This window comes from Mesocricetus auratus, unplaced genomic scaffold (assembly GCF_017639785.1).
Source record: "Mesocricetus auratus isolate SY011 unplaced genomic scaffold, BCM_Maur_2.0 Super-Scaffold_100003, whole genome shotgun sequence".
Lineage (NCBI taxonomy): Eukaryota > Metazoa > Chordata > Mammalia > Rodentia > Cricetidae > Mesocricetus > Mesocricetus auratus.
This window is the reverse complement of record NW_024429188.1, coordinates 106,962,603-106,976,744: the sequence shown is the minus strand read 5'-3', so window position 1 is coordinate 106,976,744 and position 14,142 is coordinate 106,962,603.

Genomic DNA, 14,142 nt, shown 5'->3' with positions numbered 1-14,142 from the left:
GTTTTAGAAATAGAAATGGAAATAGTTTATTAAGAAAGGGAAAGCACTCCTGAGAAGAGAGCACTAATAAGCTGAGAGAAAAGCCCCATAATGATTACTAAACAGATCCTCTGTAGCAAGAAATGTGCAAGGACCAGGGGACAATAGAAAGCTGTGGGACTCATAATTCAAGTTTAGAGAACCGAGGTCAACAGGTGATTTGGTCTTGAGAAAGAATGAATTGCAAATACTTCATAACACCTTCATACCTGGTGAGTGAGTCAAACGACCATCACCCTGAAGAAGAAGTCCTTTAGATTGCACCTTGTACTCTATGCAGACCTCTTTCTTCTATGGAAGAGTGGTGGAAGACAATCGAGGCTCCGATTACTTGAAAGACAGTTATATATTTAGAAGCCAAAGAACTTCTTATGATGAAGAACCACAGCTGCAGGAGAAGAGGGAGATATTATGGGAAATGAAGCTGGAGAAGGAGGGGAAGATCCCACTCATTTGCTTCAGACCAACACCATGACAAGGGGTTATGGTTCGATCCTGTCCTCACTGGGAAGCATGAAAACATTTTGGTCAGTGCTTTGTAAAGATCAAGCTGACTATAGTGTGAAGGACAAATTGGAGCAGGAAGAGACTGGAGTCAGAGAGATTAGCCAAGAGGCTGTTTGATTTGGGACCAGGCTTGACAGAAAGGCTCGACTAAGGACAGTAGCAGTAAGAATAGGAAGTGGTAACATCAAGAGGTGTGAATCTTTGCTTCTCCCTGGTCAGGGGCGGGGAGTCTGAACATGGCACAAGGGACAAGAGGGAGGGTAGAGGCATGGAGGGATGGAGGGATAAGGGTGGCATTCAAGGAGATAACACAAGAAAAGGAGTTAGGTTATATTTTAGCTTGGTAGCGTATTTCTATATACAATCACATTCATATGCAGGCTGATTTTGTTCAAATCAACTGTTGCTCTTTCAAATTTAATGTGATTTGATAAATTCCTACAAACTAAACCCATCTACTATAGTGCTCAATCAAAAATAATTCCGTCTTTTTTTAACTAATTGCTCAATTGAAATACAATGTGTTATTTGCAAATAGTTTGGAACATTGACTATTCACGCTGTTTTGAAAAGACCCTGAACTTAAGATTCCTGTAGAAGTCTCTGTGTGTAGAAACAGGATATCTGTGATGTCAAAAGCTCCAAGCAGCTCAGCCAAATTGGAATAGTAACAAGCATCTGTGCTCACACCCTGGGTAGGATAATAGTGTCAACACCTCCAGCAGAACTGATAGAGCTGTCTTTCAGTCTGTCTACAGGCTCGGTTTTACATTCTGCAGGTTAGCTAGGAACACACTAAGCACCAACAAACCCTGAAAACTAGCTCCAGGTCAACTTACCATCGTCTGGACTCATGACCTGCGTTTCTTCTTAACAAGCTCTCTTGCTATGTCATGTAATATGATTTTATTGCAAGGGCTAAATTAGATTGCATGTGTAAACACTATGAGCTTTAGTGATATTGCTCTTAATCACAAGCAGTGTGGCAGATTGACTTGGGATTCTCTCAGTGAAAACACCCATTTGGAGAGGGCTCAGCTAAATGTACTGCAGCCACTATGGATTCAGGAGTTGGAGTCTTCAGTGAGGTGAAATGGGAACATAATTAGAGACTCAAAGTCAGGAAAAAGTATTTACCAGGAGAGATAGCTGTTTAGGAATATATACTTAATATACTTATACATAATATATATTAATACCACACACAGAGAGAGAGAGAGACAGAGACAGAGAGAGAGAGAGAGAGAGAGAGAGAGAGAGGGATGAAAGGATCATCTCAACTTAAATGCTCTAGCATTTCAGCCTTGGTTCCCTCATTTTCTGAGCAACCTCTAGTTTGGTATTAGCAAATAGCTTCTCCATATAGTTCTCCTGAGCCTCAGAACTGTGGCTCCAAATTTTCCACCTAAATTAAATAGCACCAAAATCGACCTAGCCTTCTCCTTTCCTTTCTTATATAACCCAACTTCCTAACATTTCTCAAATCCTTCAGTTCTTCATTCCCATTCCCTTACCTGTATTAACTATCGTTAAAAAAAGTATCAGAAATCTAGCCGTATAAAACAGCAGGTAATACCCCTAGTTTCTATGGGTCAGGAATCTAGGCTTAACTGGCTCAGGGTGTCACATAATGCTGCAGTCAAGGTGTGGGTTATACTTATCTCAGGCCGTCATTGCTTAGTATCTACTTCCACACTGATGTGGCTGATAACCGGCCTCAGAAGATCCAGTTCCCAGCAGATACAAGTGTCCTGTGCATAGGTGTCTGGTTATAAGCTGGCTTTTGTCCAGAGGTATCAATTACTTGCTATCTGGGCCTTTTCAGACAGCTGCTCACAACATGGCAGCTTCAAAAGTCACCGTTTTTCTGTACCTTCGGATGGGACAACCTAGCACCTTTACTGTGCTCTGTTCTTCAAAGTGAGGCAAAAGGTCTAGCCCACACTTAAGCAGAGAGAACGAGCTAGAGCATAATCATCAGGGCTAAGAGATGACTTGAGGCCACCCTAGAGTCTACCCACTGGAGGAACTTTGACTTTATTGAAGCACAGTGCATATGCTAGCATCATACCAGGTATCTAGGCTTCTCATTGGAGGGCATTGTCAGTATTGAGACCTGAACAATGGTCCTACAAAAAGAAGATGTTTAAGAGGCCTCATTGCTAATAGACCTTTGTTGGCAAGCAGTGTTGCCCAGAAATACAAAGTCCAAATTCCCTGATGTGCTATTTGAAGCATTCCGTGATCTAGTCCTGGCTTTTTAGCCCTCTAGCTTCCCTTTCTACCACGGTACACTCACCTCCTTCAGGGTTATCAGTTCCTCCATGGTCCTCAGACGCCTTGAAATAAGACAAGTCCTAGGCCCTTCCGGAAGTTCAAAGGAAGTGTGGTGTGTGTCCCCCTTCTGGCTCTTCTCTTCACAAAAAGTGCTTCTAAAAAGCCTGCTCCAGTCCTGCCACCACACTCCCTAAGCAACTGGAGACATCACTCTATTTGAATGCACGAGATTTCTGCGCTTCTTTTAGGTCGTTAGTTCCCAGGAAGAGAGGCAGGGTTAAAAGGCAGACTGCCTTTGTGGTACCTTCAGATAAAGTCCTGGAAGGTTAGAGTGTGACCTAATAAGGCCAAAATAAACTGGATTCTCCCATGTCTGCAATTGCTGGTGAATTAATTGTAATAATCGTGAATAGAGGTGTCTGATGAAGTGATCTATGTTGCTTGTAGATGCTGTATTGCCAAGATGGTATATTGTAAATTAGAATATAAGTTTAGAGGTTGAGGGTGACTTTGTAAGACCATGTAAATCATGTGTAATTCCACCTGTAGTACAGAAGCACCTGAGTGGGTAAAAATCAGTGAGGCATCCCTAGAAACCCTACCATCTTTTGTGACATCTACAAATACTATTCGTGTAGAGGATATCGGCTGAAGCATGGTACTTTTAGGAAATAAAATAGCATGTTCTGTTGCAAAAATCAATAAGTTTACTGAAAGGAAAATGATTATTGACTTGAAAAGGATATACAGAAGAAGTCAGTGCCAGCCCATCAGTTGTATGAGAAATTTGTACCTGGTATACACCATCTACAAGGTACTTGACACAGGTTTGCCATTTTCTTTTCTTTTTCTTTCTTGTTTTTTCTCTTTGGTTGGGGGCAGGGTTTACAGGATCTCTCTTTGTAGCTAAGGCCCTCCTGGAGTTCACTAATCCAGGCTGGTCTCAAACCATAGGAGTCCTCCTGCCTCAATCTCTTGAGTGCTGAGATTACTGGTATATGCCATCATGCCAGATTAAGGCTATCTTTCATTAATTAAAATCAAAAGATAGAAAAATACAGATCACTGAAGTTGAAATGAAGGAGAACCTGAACGATCTTAGAATAGAAAGGAAAACATGTTGTCCAAGCTTGCTATTCAGTGGCAGGGCAGAAAATAACCAGCTAGCTTAGCAGAGCTTCTTGCACAGACTCAAGGGTTCTTTGGGTTACTACCAGAGTGCTCTCAGCATTTACACCCTGGTTCCTGCTACCCTCTGAATTCTGGAATTCTCTGAAAGCTGCAGGCCATGTTTGGCTCTTCTGGTTTATCTCCATCTGAGTCCCTGTACTGTGTGCAGTTGAGATGAAAATGAGACTGACCCTCTCCAGGCTTGTTTGTGTCTCTGCGCCTCATGTGTGTGTGTCTGTGTTTATGTGTATATGCACATGTGCAAGTATGTATGCACGTGTGAGCAGCTGCAGGTAGAGGCCACAGGAATACTTTGAGATTGGTCCCCAGGATACACTCACCTTGCATTTCTGAGATATTTTTCTGCACTGGCCTGGAACTTGCCTAGTAAGATAGGCTGGCTGGCCAGTAAATCCCAGGGGTCGGATTTTCTCTACTTCCCAGCACTGAAGATAAAAGTAATCACCACAGTCCCCAGCTTTTTTTCTTTTTCTTTTGACATGGGTTCTGGGGGCTGAACTCAGGCCCTCATGCTGTGCTGCAAACAGTTTTCCAATTGAACTCGCTCTCCAACTCCACTTTCTAGTCTTAAGTAACAAAACCCCAAGGAGGAACATCGAGTTTTCCGTTTTTCTGTTTGAAGAAGTTGGTGGTCCCACACAGCACTCTAAGGCCCCCACTTGTACAACTTCGCGCTGGTTGTTGCATGCTCCCTGCGTACTCTCTTCTTCCAGATCATGCCTGTGGATTTCCAGTGGGCTTTGATCCCCAGGGAACTCACTTGGGAGAAATACAAGGGCAGTGGGGGTTCTCCTTTCCTGTCTCTTCCTTTTCTAGAGAATAAATCCTTAACATACCAGAACGAGCTACCCTGGCGATAACAAGGGCTTGCAGCATGTGCTGCTTGAGTAGCTACAGCAGCAATGGCAACTCCAGTGACAGTCCAGTCTGAGATCAGCAAGACCGAGGAATCTGACAGGAGGTGCTGAGGACTCTGCTGGAACAGCTCAAGAGGCGCTGATGGGGGAGGTCTGTGGCAGGGCAGCTGCCTCTGCTTTAAACCCTAAAGATATGGCCAGACCTTTGCCACATGCTGTGTTCTTTCAGTGGGGAGAGGGGAGGATTAGGGCTCAAACTACATCTTTCCCATAGCTGGACATTCAAAGGGTATTCAAATCAAACAGACTTCAAACCCCAGCTCCTCCCAAAGTCTACACACAAATTGACTTTCCTTGATCATGACTTGTTACGATCCTGAGACTCCAGCTCCTCTTCTATGAGGTGGAGCAATCGTGGAACTGCCTTCAGAGCATTGATCTGAGGTTAAATAGGAAGATGCAAGTAAATGGCTTAGCTGTGTTTTTTTTTTCTTTTTGTTCATTTGTTTGTTTGGTTTGGTTTGCTTTTTGGTTTTTTGAGACAGGGTTTCTCTGTGTAACATATCTGGCTGTCCTGGAACTAGCTCTGTAGACCAGGCTGGCCTCAAACACACAGAGATCCACCTGCCTCTGCCTCCTGAGTGCTGGGATTAAAGGCATGCACCACCAAACCCAGCTATGCCTGAATATTTAACATACAACAAATACTACCTTTATGGAGTCAGGAGTGGTAGAGCAGGTTTATAATCCCAGCACTCAGGAGATGGAGACAAAAGATCGGATGTCTAAGGATATACTCAGCTACATAGTAACACTAAGATCTGTGCATGCATGGATCAAGATTCACAGGACTAGGTTCAATATAGATGTAATATAATTTTATTAGGAGAGATGTCACTTACGCAAGAAACAGATGACCACCACAAGTTCCTGCTCTAAGCTCCAAGGATCCACCCAGGCTGCTCTCTATGACCCGACCAGAAGCCACAGAGAGAGAGAGAGAGAGGAGAGAGAGAGAGAGAGAGAGAGAGAGAGAGAGAGAGAGAGAGAGAGAGAGAGAGAGAGAGAGAGAGGGAGGGAGGGAGGGAGGGAGGGAGGGAGGGAGAGACAGACAGACAGACAGACGACAGAGAGACAGAGAGACAGAGAGAGAGACAGAATAGAGACAGAGAGCCACCTGTGCCCTGACCCCAGCCCTAAAACCACTTTGTCATGTTTGCATCTGTGACCACACCCAGTGGACGTGGTCAGCGCTACAGGTGCCGGCAGGGTTGATATCTCACTACAATCCCCCTTTTAGTCTAAAGAAAAAGAATTATGCTTGGTACAAAACTATATACAAAGATAGCAAATACCAAGCATGGTCTAGGAGAAGGAAGAGTAAGAACATACACACTTAAGACCTATTGACAGCGAAGCAACTAGAGCAAACAACAAGTTACATATCCAGTCCTAGGGTAAAGGTACAACAGAGATTACTATAGAGCTGTCCTAAGCTGGGAAGCTTAAGTCTTGTACCCTAACATTTCTGTCTAGGAAGAGAGGACAATAATTGTGACAGTCTAATCCTCAACCTTATCAAAGACCTGAGAAGGAGGATAACAATACCAGGGTAGGTAGGAAGTGCAGGTGAGCAACTTCCAAATGTGCAGGGAAGACAGAAACAGCAGGCCACCTGGATAGTCACCCAAAGTCTCACAGCAGCATAGGGGCAACCAGCTTTGGCTAAGGGCTGGAGTATCTGACTGACCAACACAGAAGCATGGAGGTTGAAAGGTGTTCAGCGCTACAGGTGTGGGTGGGGTGAATATCTCACAAACAAAACAAAAACTGTAAATATCACCTTTATTAATATAGCCTTAGGAGGATCCCCAATAACCACCTTCCAAGTAAACAGTACCCTTTTACAGATCAATCCATGGGGCTCCCTTGATTACTAGCTGGATGATCTTGGACATATTTCCTAGCCTCTTGTCTGTCCATTTTTAGTTTGCTTATCTAAAAATGGGAATAATAATGGCACTGGTTCTGCAGAGTTGCAATAAAGATTAAATAGAGACTGGCATATCTATTGTACAGATCCATACAATCCAAGTTGACTTTCTTCTGTAGAAGAAAGGGTACCGGCCTTGCAATCAGATCTCATTGTGTGATGTTCAGAGTGCAGCTCCAGAGTCCCCATTCCTTAGTGTCAGTCTTAGCTCCTTGTTGTATGATCAGCTATGCAATCTTGGGCAAGGATTTCAACTTCAAATAGAGCTTAACCTTAGATTCTTTGTTTACATTTAAGTAGCATTCATCAGCCACATAATATTTAGGTCTAAATTGAAATCTTAGCACTAGATTTATTTTCTTAAATGGTTTCTATAATTTTATAAGCTCTGTAAGGTCCTTGGAAGTACTCTGACCTCTCTATTCCTCTGTTCCCTCACCTGTAACATGCAGATATTATAACAGCACATGCCAAAAGGAGATGGCTTGGGGCCAGCTACTCAAAATTTGGTCTTAGGGAGCTAGAGAATTGGCTCAGTGATTAAGGACACCTGTTGCTCTTCCAGAGGCCCCAGGTTTGATTTCTAGCACCCACACAATCATTCACAAAATCCTTAACGCCAGTCCCAGGAGATCTAATCCCCTCTTCTGACTGATTCAGACACCAGGTACAGCACATATGATGCACATACATACATGCAGGCAAAATACTCACATAAATAAAATTAATATAATTGCTAAACAATTGGTTTTAATGTCATGTTTTAATGACAGACATATACGCACCATATGAACTATTATTAAATAGTGGGTCTTTTCTGGCAAGAAGAAAAATCTGTCTTCCCAAATTGATCAACAGCAGCTGTGAGATAACAAAAGGAGAGTTCACAGGGCTTTCATTTTGATTTGGAGGGACCAGGATGCTAGCTGCCACATGTGTTCAAGAGGTCATGTGGTTCAAATTCTAATAGCACAAAGGAAGGGAATCCTGGATTATTCGTATCAGCATGGCCAGATGTGAAAAACAAGAAAGGCAAGGGTGGAGGTCTAAAAAATATTATCATTCAAAAATTTAGAACTCGAATCAGACCACTCTTTAAATGCTAGGACCCAATAAGTGAGAGAACATGCATAAAGTGTTTAATGGTTATTATTTAAACCATGTCTTGATAGACACATTGACCTGCTCTGTTGCAAACCTGTGGTTTCCTTGTATCACTGGGATTTGCGATATAATGGAAGGAGTAGTTGTTGGACAATCTCAGGTCTGCCATTCATTAGGCCTGCTGAACTTAGCTGAGCTCTCCTGTAGGCTTCCAGTGTAAGATGGTGATGATGGGGGGATGTTTTGGGAGACTCCCTGCAGTTACAACAGTGTCAGAAAGTCACAGTGGTTGGCTAATTAAGTGTTACTGCTACTGAATAGAGGAACGCTGGCTTTCTTTTCAGGCCATTTTCTACCATGTGCCAGATGTGGTTACACCCCATGTCACCTGTCTCTTACTGAGAGATTTAAATGCTCTACCAGCAGAGCTAGGTGAACAGAAATAGGAATGGAAAAGATGAGTTCTAGACCAAGTTGCAGTAGGTCAGCTGTTCTATAATTTACCAAGAGTCAGACATGAATCTCTCAGTCTGGAAGACCCTCATTTTTTTTCCGTTCATGTAAAGTATTTTCTGTGTTTTTATCATACAGATATATCCACTTCAAAATGTTCTTTGGAGATTATAAAAGGTAGGAGAAAGGAAAGAAATATCATATAGTCAGGAAAATAATTGTTTAAAGAGTCTCCCATCAGAGTGACTAGAGGTGGCACAGTAAGTTAAGAGAGGGTACTGCTATCACAAAGGACCTGAATCGGGGTCCCAGCACTAACAGCAGGTAGCTCACAACTGCCTTTAAGCCCAGATTTAGGGGATTTAACACCTCTGGCCTCTGTGGGTACCTGCATACAAATGCACATATTCATGAGCACATATCATATAATTTAAATAAATACTACAAAACAAGCCCCAGAAATTAGGAGGGCATATGTTACCTGCATAGAATACCACTTTCATCCAAAGAATGCTTCCCCTGATGGGCAAGATAGTGTTACGGTGTCTGGAGGGAGTATTGGCTTGTAGGGCAAGACACAAGTGCAAGTCTTTGATGGACATTTCTCGGTGACAATTAAGGTTGAAAGACAGTGTCCCGAGGGATGGTAACTTGTATGTGCAGAACAATTCCTGATGTCTAAACTCTCAGATGTCCCTCAACTCAGCCATGCATATGAACATTCTTGCCGACAACAAGTTTCAATCCACTTTTGATCAGTTTCTTCAAGCTTGTCAGCACCTCAATTTCAGTTCATTAGGGGAGATGGAAGGGTCTACAGTATGAAAGAGAAGGGCAGACTGGGAGGTAAGTCACTCCCAAGAGGGTGTCACAAGGGACCATGCCTGCTTAAAACAGAAAGAAAAAATTATGGTTATGTCTAACCCTAATAAGGACCACACAGCTTTCTTCTTGCCTTGTTTGACTCTGGGAAAGTCATCATATGTCTCTGTGTCCTTTCTGGTACAAGATGAATATAATACAAAGTCCGCATCCTTTCTACTTAATCAAGAAGAGTCTATGTTTCAGTATTTCCACATGTTGAGAAGTCGGGTCATGGGCTACAAATCTCAGCCATGCAAAACCTTTCAGTGTTCATACTCATGCAGTCATTGAGAGGCCAGAGGAAGACTTCAAATGTTCTCATCTACTCTCCTCTGCCTTACTCTTTTGACATGGGATCTCTCACTGAATGTGGAGCTAAGCTGGTGGAAAATAAGCCATTTTATGTGGGTTCTAGGGATTAGAAGTGAGGTCCTCATGCTTCTGCAATAAGTACTCTTACCCGTGGAGCCATCCCAGAGATTGACAGTCATTGTAACCTGCAACCCAAATAAACCCTTTCCTCCCCAAGTTGTTTTTGGTCGTGATGCTTATCACAGCCACAGAAAGCCCACTCAGCCTTTACTCTTGAGTTTTACATAGTATGTGTTTTCATTCTTGTGCTTTAACCTGCCTTTGTTGTTATGGTGAAGGTTCCACCCAAGCCTCCCTTCCTTATCTCCCTCCAAACCCTGCTGCATCTCAGAAAACCCAGCAAATGATGGCCCCTCTCCCAGAGATGCTCAAGACCACTCTCACAGGTCTGTATTTAAACTGCCTCTCAGAAAGTAGACTCCTGGGTTTTCCAGTCTCCTTCTCCCCTCCCCCCCCACCTCCACCCCCTCCCCGCCCCCCCAGTCTCCTCTCTGGGGGACTGGAAAACCATCCAGGAGCGCTGTATCCATTAAACGAGGGCTTTTTCTAATTCGGTTTGATTTGTTCTGATTTGGATTGCTGCATCGGAGGAGAGGCTAATCCGGGTGTAGAAACTTTTCATCTGGAGGTTCCACCGAGGGGCCTGTTTTTCCCTCACCGGCTAAGGGCCGTTTTTCTCTAATTCATGTCAGTATTACCACATAAATACATAATATCAGAACCTGCTTGTTTTGGTATTTTCCTATTTCAGGGAATTCTTGGAACTCTGCTTCCATTTAAGACTCTAACACCTCACTTTTTAAAATGCCATAATTATTTTCTCTTTGGACACTACCCTGGATGATGGTGTTATACTTTTCGTTTCAATCAACAAACATTTTTTCAGGATTCAAATTTGTTCCACAAAAAGATATGTTAAAGCCACAACCTTCAGCACCTGTGAATGTGACCTTATTTGAAAATAGGATTGTTACAAATTCTAAGTGAAGATGACATCATACCTACAGTTGGGTGGACCCTTACCTAATTCAACATGGCTTGTCTTTCTTATTGGGGTTTGTTGGTTGGCCGGGTGGTTTGTGCTGAATGAAGTGTCTTATGTAGTCCCACTTTCTTTCCTCTACCTCCCAATTGCTAGGCGTGGATTATGCAGTGACCGAAGGAGAACTCTGTGCAAGCATTCTGCCAATTAAGCTACAGCCTCAGCTTGTGGCCAGTGTCTTTTTTCATTAAAAACACATTTTGCTGTATTATTTGAAGTTCGACAGTATGATTCGAGGATATACACAGAAACAGCAAATGGTTAACATAGTGAAGCGGGTGAACGTATGCTTCATCTCGCCAAATGGAATCTATATAATCTACCAGCATCTTTATAAGCACAGAAGGACATGGAGAAACAGCCACACAAGGGAGAACATCTTGATTTGAGAGTAAAGTGTTGCCGATGCAAATTTATTTCCCCTCTTGACCCCATTAATTAACACATTCCAGGAGAAAGCCAAGCACTTCCTTACCCCACCTCATTCCTGCATTGGAACCCAGCTCCCCGCAGGAGGGAGAGACTGCCAGCTGAGAGCCAGCTAGCCCTGCAGCACAGCTCAACACAAGGAGCACTTCCTTCCCCTCACGGATACTGACGGGATGGAAACTCAGGTTCTTGCTGGCAGCCTCCTAGGCCAGCTGGAAAGTGGGTAATTGAGGTATCTTCCAACCTCACTTTACACTGCTTCGGTCCACCTTGCTGACAATGGGCTCTGCTCCCGTCTGGGCCTGTCTGGTGTGGGAGAGAGTAGAAGTCAGCCTGTCTTTGTGCCTTCTCTTCTTACCTGATACTATTGACCTGAAACTTTCATCCCCATCTGACTCAAAGAGAAACAGTCATACATCGTTGTCATGTTAGCTGTGGGTTTTCTTTTCCTTGTTAGATTCATTTATTTTTATGTGCACAAATGTTTTTCCTAAATATATGTATATGTACTATGTGCATGCCTGATACCTGCAGAGGTCAAAAGAGGGTAACAGATACCCTGAAACCGAGCTACCAATGGTTTTGAGCCACCATGTGGGAGCTGGTACAGCATTCAGGTTCTTTGCAAGGGCAACAAGTGCTGCTAACCTCTGAGCCAACCCTCCAGTCCCCAATTATAGGTTCACCATAGATGTTCTTTCTCCTATTGCCAAGAGTTTTTACAACTAAGAGGAATGGGTACCAGTTTTTGTTAAATATTTATTGTGTATCTACTGAAATAAACATATAGCACACAGTTTTGTATATATGAATGTTTTATATACATAATATTTATTGATATGGTGAAATAGGTTAAGTGATTGCTGAATGTTAAGCCAACCTAACATTTCAAGAGTAAACTTCAGCAGGTTCTGGTATATTACTCCTGAATGTATCATGTGGCACCATTCATTAAATATTTATTGCAAAATTTGTATTAAAGCTCATAGCTTGTTAGGCTATAATTTTATTAAATTCTAGTCTTCAATTTTAGTATCAAGGTGTTACAGGTTAAAATTGTGTCCCCTTAGAAATGCATATGGTGAAGGCCTATTCTCCAGTACCTTAGAATGTGTCCTTATTTGCAAGGAAGTTCCTTGTAGAGAAAAATTAGTTAACACAAGGTCACACTTGAGAATAGTCTCTAATTCAATCTGAGTTCTATAGGAAGATAGGATCTAGACTCGTGCCTGCACACACACACACACACACATACACACACACACACACACACACACACACACACACACACACACACACACACACACAGTAAAAGGTTTGGAAGGAGAGCCATGTGAAGAAAAAGGCAAAGATGAGGGTACTGTATCTACAATTCAAGGAATACCAATGACTGCAAGAAAACTGCAAGCAGTTAGGGCAGAGAGTTGTCACAGGTTCTCCCTCTGATCCATCAATAGGAACTAACCTTGAGCATACCTTGATCTCACACTTCCAGTCTGCAGAACTGGAAAACAATGTATTTTTGTTGTTGAAGACACCCTGCATCTAATACTAATGTCTGCACTAGCAAACAAATGCAGGATAATTCTGGCATCATAGATCCAAAGCATTCTTTCCCTCCATTTTCTAAAAGGTTGTATAGAATAGGTATCATTTATTTCTTAATGGTTTAGTAGATCTCACCTGTAACAACATATGGGCTTGGGGTTTTCTATGTGAGAAAGTTTTTTTTTTTTTTTTTTGGTTTTTCGAGACAGGGTTTCTCTGTATTGTTTTGGAGGTTGTTCTGGAACTCACTCTGTAGACCAGACTGGCCTCGAACTCACAGAGATCCACCTGCCTCTGCCTCCCGAGTGCTGGGATTAAAGGCTTGTGCCACCAATGCCCCGCTGGGAAAGGTTTTTTAATTATTAATTAAATTTGTTCTTTGACTTTTTTGTTGTTGTTTTTTGAGATAGCATTCCTCTGTGTAGTTCTGGTTGCCCTGGAACTAACTCTATAGACCAGGCTGGCCTTGAACTCCTGATCCTCCTGCCTATGTCTCTTATGTGCAGGGATTACAGATGTAGACCAGTACGCCACCACTGCCCAGCTGTTCTTTGACATTTTAATACCTGTATAAAAGATATCTTTGTTATCCTCACTTCCCATTCCTGACAACCTCCCGTATATATAAACCTCTTTCCTACATTCACGTCTTTTTGTATTGTTTTGTGACCCACTGAGTTCTACCAAAGCTGTCTATATATATGAGCACAGGTTTGGGACTTATGCAACAGAGTCTGGTGTGGTCACCAGTGCAACTGAAGACAATGATTCCTCTTCTCCCAGAATATTTCAGTAGCAATAATTTAGCACTTAGGGGTAATACTCAATGAGCCACCCCCCACCACATCCTAAACTGATTATGGACAGGGCCAGTCTCTTATAGGTCCAGTGCAGGTAACCACAGTCGCCGTGAGTTCAAGATCATAATAACTGTGAGACAGTTCTACCATACCACCCAGCTATACCACTCTTGGCCATATTCCCAAAGGACATCATCTCTTACTATAGAGAGATATTTGCTCATCCATGGTCATTGCTTCTTTATTTGAAATAACCAGGAGTTGGAAATAGCCTAGATGTCCATCAGCTGATGACTGGATAATTGAAAACCTAGTATATTTACATAATGGAATAGTGTTGAGCTGTTAAGAAAAATGAAAATGTGAAATTGCAGGTAAATTGATGGAGCTGGAAACGGTCATTCTAAGTGAGATAACCTAGACCTGGAAAGACAAATGGCATTTTTTTCTCATTTGTGGAAGTTAGCACGGAATCTTCAGATACATGTGTTCCATTTAAAGTACCCATAGAGGTCGTGAAATTAGTAAGGGGGTAGGGGTGGACTTCAAGGGAGGGGGATAAAATGCAGAGGTATAAAAGTTAAAGGGGAATAATGGCACAGGAAGGGCTTAATGGGAAGGGGGATGGAAAGGCAGGATAGATGAGGAAATACAGGAAAACTAAAG